This window comes from Myotis daubentonii, chromosome 12, assembly GCF_963259705.1.
Source record: "Myotis daubentonii chromosome 12, mMyoDau2.1, whole genome shotgun sequence".
Taxonomy (NCBI): Eukaryota; Metazoa; Chordata; class Mammalia; order Chiroptera; family Vespertilionidae; genus Myotis; species Myotis daubentonii.
In genome coordinates, this window is record NC_081851.1 from 70,869,537 (window position 1) to 70,877,543 (window position 8,007).

At 53.5% G+C, this 8,007-nt stretch overlaps 1 protein-coding gene across 1 annotated transcript in view; it reads right to left on the reverse strand.

Annotated features, from left to right (window-relative positions):
• The window catches only part of KLHL29 (kelch like family member 29), a 266,413-nt gene extending 259,753 nt beyond the window's left edge, over window positions 1–6,660 (reverse strand). Inside the window, exon 1 of the mRNA XM_059660438.1 lies at window positions 6,056–6,660. The gene's annotated coding sequence lies outside the window, so the exon portion shown is untranslated. The remainder of the gene's footprint in view (window positions 1–6,055) is intronic.
• Window positions 6,661–8,007: the final 1,347 nt, after the last annotated feature.

Below are 8,007 nucleotides of genomic sequence, written 5' to 3' on the forward strand. Positions count from 1 at the left end.
TCTGAAATCAATAGAAATATATTTTTAAATTTTTTTTTATAAAAAGAGAACACCAAAGTTCAAGGATTTTCCCAAGGCCACACGGCTAGTAGGCACCAGAGACTGGACTTCAACTCTGACACTAAGCCCATGCCTTTACCCGCCCGGCCATTCCACAGCGACCCGGGGAGCCCTAGAAGCAAAGTGTAAGAGACTGGAGGGGCTCACCAGGAGATGTGCATGCAGGAAAGGAAGAGCGGGTGTCAGTCACCTCTACTGCATTCGTTATCTGTGTTCTGTTAACCGCATTGTCACCCAATCTCTTAACACTAGAAAGACTGAAACTTAGTATATAGCTATATTGCCCAAAAGCAGTCAAAATGACTGCATTGTGAAAGAATAATATCGGAGCACTCTTCACTTATGTTCCTTAGCTTTTCCAATAACTCACTTCTATTCGACATTTCTTTCATGAATTTAGGGCGCAAAAGAAATAAAATAAACAACTTATTAGAACAAGTATCACTGCATAAAGATTCGAATAACAAGGACTAGTTTAGCTTATTGAGCAACTGCAACTTATCAAGTATCGACAATTTATCATGTACTTGTATGTTATCATGTGACGGTAATCGAAAAAAATGAAAACTGTTATTTCAATACAGAGCCGAACTGGTCATATAAGAAATTTACTCAATTCAATAATAAGAGTCATTTGATTATTTAAAATTTCCCAAGCAGTCAAAATGACTGCTTTTGGGCAATATAGGTATAATATATATATATATACCAGAAATGAAGGACGGGGGAGGTAACTACAATTATTAATAAACGCATTTATATGTTGTACAAAAAGTCACAAAATTCTAAGACACTGTGTCCTTATATACATAATTGTTTTTCTAATTGAAATTAAAAAGCAGTCAAAATGACTTCCTTGGGCAATCTAGTGTTAAACAGAAGATCAATGTGATATATCAGGGTTAAAAACTGTTAGAACGCAGCAATCCCACTTCTGGGTATATATCCAAAAGAAGTGAAAGCAGGACCTGGAAGAGATATTGCATGTCCATGTTCATAGACATGTCCTGTAAGATTCCACTTATGTGAGGCAGCTACAGTAGTCGAATTCACACATAAAAAAAGGGAAGAGGACTGGATCTTGGCAGGGGGCTGGGAGGGGAGATGGGCAGCGGATGGTTAATGGGTAGGGCGTTTCAGTTCCCATGATGAAAAGTTCTGGCCAGCCACTGCACAACCATGTGAACATTAACACCACTGAGCTATATGCTCAAACATGGCGAAGATGGCGAATTTTATGTTCAAGTGGTCATTTTGGAGAAATAAAGTTGGCAGAATATATACACCGAGTAGCCAGATTATTATGACCAGCCAGATTATTATGACCACCCCATCAGTACTTCATTGACACTTCCAAAAATACTGAATATTGAAAACTTCCTAAGCAAATACTCTCAAGGTTTTATTATTATTGTTATTTGCATAACTAATTCACTTCATTGTACTGATGGGGTGGTCATAATAATCTGGCCGGTCATAATATTCTGGCCGCTCAGTGTATATTTGTATATATGTGTGCATATATCCTTTAAAAGATCAACAATTTAAACATTTCAAAACTCTATACAATAATGATAAAAACTGACACGTGTGGGGCCAATGACAGCCTTTAAATGTTGGAGAGTTTACATCTTGGCCCAAATCTGACCCCCTATCATGACCATCCCGGACCGTTTCTGCTCTAGCTTGATTCAGCATCGGCTGCTGCCAGCTAGGCGTCTCTGGACCACCTGCATTTCACGCAGGTATCCTCTCACGGGAAATGAGAAATCTCCCCCTTCTCGCCGTAAGGGTGGAAATGCCCCAAGATAATCACGTTCCCTACACGAATAACAGTGTTGCTACTTCCAGGGACCAACTTGCCTCATCTTAATTTACAGCTTCAAGTTCCCTGTTCTCAAGTGCTTTCCTGGGAGGAAGTGCAGATTTCCTTTCTGACCTGGGACTCTGGGGAAGTACGCGTGTGGCTGTCGGAGGCAGAGCCCAGAGCTTGCTTTCAGAACGGTCCTGATCTCAGTAATTCCGATCCAACGGGAGGGCAAAGAATTCTGACCCACGCTTCCTTCTTCACCAAAATTGTGAGGACCACTTCTAGGTAAACTTTCTTCAGATGGAAGTACTTTCCAAAGATTGTTACCGAATATATAATATATATATACATATATATATATATATATTGCATATTAGAAAATGACCCCTGATTTCCCAAGGAAGTACAAATGACATCTTCTGCACAAGCTACAAATACTCTTCCAGTTTCTGAACACTTGGTCCTACAGGTAAGTTTTCTGTCCGTAAAGAGAGGTTGTGTTCTCTAGTCATCCTACATGGTTTCTGCCTCGGTTTCTCCTCAGCCACCGCAACCATCAGCTGGATTTTCTTACCCACGGTTTTTCTTCCTCCCTCCACCCCCAAGGAGGCACTTAGTTGACTGATTATAGAATCACAAGGCTGGCAAGAATTCCACTTCTCCATCTGACTTTGAACGTTAAGTATTCCAATTACTTCCCCTGATCCTAATAGTCTGTAGAGTACTCGTGCTTGCGGTGATATTTCTGAAGCAGACAGGGTGCGATTAGCATGGGCCTGCATCCTTAGGAAGCAAAGTTGAAAGCAGGTGAAAAATTATCACTCACTCTAAGCAAAACTGCCTGTTCAGTGAGCTTGCAAGGTTACTATGATCCCAGGGACACTCTATGTGGTGGATAAATGTGTGCTGCACCTGAAAATCCTCTGACGCTCCCCAGCCTTCTGTCTTTGGCTACTACTGGAAGAGAAAAGATCTTAGAAGGACAGGCCCTGTCCAATAAATAAAGTCCTCAAGTCTGCTTGAGCCAGATATAACGGGAAACATACAGAACTCCTTGAGTCATACGGGGTAGGAAAAAAAGGAAGGGGAGAAGGGAAGAAGGAAGACAGACTTTTAGTCAATTCTGCCAGATTGGATTGATATCTTTGGGTCATAAAGCAAGACAGCCTTATTGTAAGCCGAAGAAAGCAAAACAAAAAAAAACCTCATGCACACATACATGTCAACTGAGATGCTAAAAACCTACATTAGCATCAGTGGTGTTATTTGGGTCTATTACAAAATTTAACCCCTTTAAAACAGTGTGGAATGAAGAATACTGTGAACTTTTGGGAACTAGAAGGGGGAAAAAAGGAAATGCTTTCAATGGGAATGATTTGCAGCCAAATCAATTGATAAATGAACGAAAAGAAAAAAAAAAAGACGGCACAAGTGAAATTGATGCCAAAGATTTATAAGGTTGACTAAATAAACAAAGATGGAATGAATCACCATGGAAATGCATGAATATTGAAATAGGCGAGATTTGAATAGACTAACGATATGCCTCACTTAGACTGACAGGTGTGGAGAACAACTGTAACACGCAATCCGCACCAACAGCCACACTTCTAACATGTTTATTCCTAGAAAACAAGAGCTGGACTTAAAAGGTTCATTTAGTAAGCGCTTAAAAGCAAAATACATTTTTTTTTTCATCTTAAAGGAAGGGACTCAATTCTTATCCACTTGAAATACAAGAAAGGCTCCGTCCATTTGCTCGCTGGGTACCAGGAGCTGCAGTTAGCAGAAGTCATTCTCTCGGGCTCCCCTCCGCTTTGTGGCCACAAGCCTCTCACACAACTGAATTCTCGGTCTTGCTCATCTCCCACACCGAGGACTTGAAGTATGACCACCACTCATTAGAAACATAATTAAAAAGACACAATACTAGATCCCCCCCCCATCACAGACAGATGAAAACCAATAACCCTTAATCTATTTGGTTACCATGGCTACCATAGGATATTTTCTTTCTGTACAACTCGAGGTATTTCGTTTGGATTGTTGCTTGCAGGTGAAAGTTGGGAGAACGTACATGTCCGTTCACTGTGCTAGAAATGGAGAGGCGGCACAGGGGAAAACGCTTCCCTAATCATGGGCAAGTATGGTTTATTAGATGCTTGTGCAGAAAAGTTATTAAAAGTGGTTAAATGCATCAGCCCATAAACCAATTTAAATGCCATGAAATCCATATAGAGTTTAAGGGCACAGATGCTAGCAATTCCCTGATCTTAGAGCCGGATTGATACATCCAGTGGGCTTGGAACATCGTGCGGGTCAGAGTCTATATTCCTCAGCGGCACACAGCTCCATTCCTGCATAAACACCCGGATTATGTGACTTACTCAAATCCATCCGTACCCACCAGTCTGTCAAGTATTCACCTCTGTGTTACCAGATGTGTTTGACCTGCATCAGGATGAACTATTTATGTAACTGTTCCCTACCTCCCTCCCTAAAGAGTGAGAAAGTTAGCTCTCCATACCCCAATATGTTTTTTAAGAACACCAGAATGAAGTGTGCTAGTTAAGTCTACTGTCATGGGTCCTAAACCGAAATAACTCCTGAACTCTGCCCTCCCGGGGCTGAGTGAGGGACCAGAGCAGAGCGCAGGGGAAGAACTCTTGACTAGATGACTCTAAAGAGACTGGAATTAGGGTCAGCACAGCCGTGAACAGGACAGACTTCACTGCACACAGAGCCACAATCCCAATCCCAGCGTAAGGGCGCCGACAGGAGCTGGAGCACGCAGCAGCGGAGCCCACTGTCCCTGAGCTGGCGGAGTGGAAGTTTCCGGCCGCGGCAGCTCCGCGTCCTCCGCGGTGCGGTTCCCCCGCGCCCGCCGAGGTCTCGCCTAATGCTACATAAATACCTGCGTCCCCGATTCGCCCGGGGCGCGCGTGGCGCAAGCAGGGGGGGGGGAGGGGGAGCAGAGCAGCGGCGATGGCAGAAGCTGGGGTTCCTCACCCATCAGCATCCTTGGGGACCCGCTGGAGGACCCGCAGCTGGACCGTGTCTACCGTTGGGTCCCGGAGCCCGGGAACGACCCCTGGCTTCTCAGCTAGAGGATCCAGGCATCCGAGAGACTCGGCTTTGCCCCATCCCCTCCTCTGTGACCGCGGCGGCAGGCGGCAGCGCGTCCCCGCCTTCCCAGCCAGCGCAGACCCGACCTGCCCCGGGAGCTGCCGCGGATCTACCCCGGATCTAGCCGGGCTCTCGGTTCTGCTCTGTGGGCGCCAGGGGAGCGCACCCCTCCCTCGGGGCCGGCCAGGGTAGAGGCTGCCCGGAGCCCTCACCCGCGCTGTGATCGACCGCAGACAACCCTCGGCCGGCTCCAGGCCCCGGAAACCCGGACGCGAGCCCTCGGCCACCCCGCACCCCCAAGAAGTCGGGGTGCGCGTCCACACTGTCTATCCCGCACACAAACAACCCCTCCCTCCCTGACACCACGGCCTCACCGTCCGCGTAAGCTCTCCTTTCCGCGTCCCCGAACACGGCGGCGCCCATAGGTGCTAAGGGAAGAGGGGGTGTCACAACAAGGGCTGCGCGGGTCCCCTCCCCATGGGTTTCGAGCTCTTCTACCTCGAAAGTTACTTGGGATGAGTAAAGAGACCGGGTCCCCAACTGCGGGGTGAGGACGGGAGGGGGCAGGAAACCCAGCCTGGCTGCTCACGGCATGGAGGCTCGCACCTTCCCAAAGGGCAGGGCGCGCGGCCGCCCCCGGGTCCAGCCCTCGGTGCCTCCTCCTGGCCCCCAGCCGCCCCTGCCCTGGGCCTCTCCGGGGAGGTGTCCTGGAGAGGGGCGCACTCTGCCGGGCCCAGCCAGGGGGCTGCCCAGAGCCGGGGGTCACACACGCTTCCAGCATCCCCGACCGCCGCGACCCTGGCTCGGGGCAGCCCCCGGGCATGCACCCCGGGGGTAGGAAGTTTTTCCCCCCTTCCCCCTCTGGAGCGGCGCAGGCGCACCGGCTCCCGCAGCCTGGCGAGTCCAGACTCCGGAGGCTCCTGCGCCGCCGCCGCCGCGGGAGCCGAGCCTGGCGTTCCGGGCTCTCGGGCCCCGTTCCCAAGCCCGGCCCGGCCCCGCGCACGGCCAGGACCCCGGTGGCACGGCGCCGCCTCCGTGGAGCTCGAGCAGGGCTCTTACCTCCTGCCGCGCGGCTCCGGCCCCGGCCCGGTGCGTGGCGAGCCGGGGATCGCGGGTGGGCGCAGGCGGGCTGATGGAGAGCGCACGGCGCCGGCGGGGAGCGGGAGCGGGGGCCGCTCGGGTCCTGGCCGGGAGGAACGGATCCAGGTCCACCTCCTCGCGTTCCTGCTCTCCGCCTTCTCCCCCTTTCCTTCTCCTTCTCCTCCTCCTCCGCCGCCGCCTCCCGGCAGCCCAGGGAGGATGCCCGGAGAGGGAAGTCAGTCCTTAGCTGTCAGCGGTGCGGCGACGCGGCGCGGCGCAGCTCTCACCGAGGCGGCGGCGGCGGCGGCGGCGGCTCCGGCAGCATCGCCCCCGCCCTCTCCCCGCAGCCGCGGCGGCCGCGGGCTGGGCTGGCTCCGGGCTCGGGCTCGGGCTCCGGGCGGGGGCTGCGCTCAGGCGCGGGGACCGCCGGGGCTGCAGGCGGGCGCTGCGGGGCCGGGGCCGGGGCCGGGGCTGGAGCTGCAGCGAGGTCCGCGGCGGGGAAGGCGGCGGCGCGGGGGCTGGCGCGGCCGCGGCGCGGGGACCATGCTCCCTTCTGGCTCGCTCCGCTCCGGGTACCGTCTGCTTTAGCTGCGAGGGAGGCGGGCTTCGGCGCGCAGCCAGGGGCGGGCGGAGCCAATCGCGGGCGCCCGAGTGGGCGGGGGTGGCGGGTGAGGGAGGCGGAGCGCCCCCGGCCGGGCACCCGGCGCTGCTCCCCGGGCCCCTGGGATCCCCCGCTGCCGCGCGCCGGGCTGAGGCTGAGTGCCGGCGGGTGTGTCCATCCGTCCGTCCGCCTCCCCCTGCTGTGGCTCCCGGCTCCGCGGCCGCGCCCGCAGATGCGCGGCGCGTGGCTGGGCAGCTCGGGCCCGGCCTCCCGCCCCGGACCCGGGTGTGGGACTGGACCGAGGCGGGCTCCCTGCCTGCTCCCGACACCTGAGGAAGCTGGCAGAAAAGTTTGAGAAGGAGAAGTCCAATGGTCTTTCGGCTTCCGCCCTCCCTCTGGCACTCCAGCCACGGAAAGGAGCAGGGATGGTCCGAACCTCGGAAGAACCGCGGCCGGCCATGCAGACCCCGACCACTGGCCCTCTTCAGCCTGTCCCCACACCGCTCTCCGCGCTGTCCTCCCTGTTGACACTGACCCTCCCGAGTCCCCACGGCCTCTCCTGAGACAGCGCCTACTCTGCCCACACCAGCCTTGCCGGTCCACGCTGACTAACCCCCTCCCCGGCCTCTCACGTGGTCTATCTACACTTACTTTCTTAGTCCTACCAACTCTGTGTCTATACTTGCTGTCTACACAGACTCCCACCTGCAACCCTGATAGGAGGACTGCAGGCCCGTGAGGGGCCCCAATGCAGGCTTTTCCTTTCCGCCAGAACTTTTCATTTCAGTCTTCCCTGCCCTGGTAACTCTCTAGATCTTGGGTTTTATTCCCGCCCCCCTCCACCTCATTTGGTTTTGCATTTCATTAGAAATATCTGTTATCTCCATTTCCCTTCCCTCCCTTCCCCGCGCCCGCATCTAAATGTAAAGGCTTATGGGCTTCAGCACCCCCTCCACTGCCTTTGGCAATGCCGCTGAGGCCTGAGGGGTGTGAGTGGTATGTGTAGGGGGGCGGGGTGTGGTCAGGCAGGGAGTCCCTAGCTCCGCAGCTCTCAGAGAAGCCGGCCTGGGGCGTGCTGTGCAGGCCCCGCCCCGACTCGTCAGGCCCCGCCCACATCTACCAGGCTCCGCCCCCACCCGCCAGGGCAGCCTGAGGACTTGTTGGGAGGGGAGGCAGCGGTTCTCAGCCTGTGGGTCGCGACCCTTTTGGGGGTCGAAGGACCCTTTCATAGGGATCGCCTAAGACCACCCTGCATATCAGATATTTACATTACGATTCATAACAGTAGCAACATTACAGTTATGAAGTAGCAACGAAAATAATTTTATGG